Below are 289 nucleotides of genomic sequence, written 5' to 3'. Positions count from 1 at the left end.
GTTGCCGCTGCTATTTTGAGATGCATCTTAGTGATTCTCTAATGTGATTATTGCACAAACTCCCGCTTCTTCGCATTTATTTAATTCCTCTAGGGTCTCTTTTCGCCTAAGTAGATGCAAGGCCTTGAATGATTTGCATATCCGCGGAAGAAATATATGCTTAAACCAACTCACGCTCTGTATAAGGTATCCTAGCGAGTGGGGAGATGCCCGGCATTTTCGAAACATTTCAGACTCTCCGTTCGTGATGATCATATCGAGGTGACAAGGATCGTTGCATCGCTAACTT

At 43.3% G+C, this 289-nt stretch overlaps 1 protein-coding gene across 2 annotated transcripts in view; it reads right to left on the bottom strand.

Annotated features, from left to right (window-relative positions):
- LOC119592621 (probable G-protein coupled receptor Mth-like 3) overlaps window positions 1–289 on the bottom strand; it is a 47,879-nt gene that overhangs the window by 6,059 nt on the left and 41,531 nt on the right. The window lies entirely within an intron of this gene.

The sequence above is a fragment of the Penaeus monodon genome, chromosome 30 (genome assembly GCF_015228065.2).
Source record: "Penaeus monodon isolate SGIC_2016 chromosome 30, NSTDA_Pmon_1, whole genome shotgun sequence".
NCBI lineage: Eukaryota > Metazoa > Arthropoda > Malacostraca > Decapoda > Penaeidae > Penaeus > Penaeus monodon.
The sequence above is the reverse complement of the archived record's forward strand: the minus strand, read 5'-3'. Positions and strand labels throughout refer to the sequence as shown.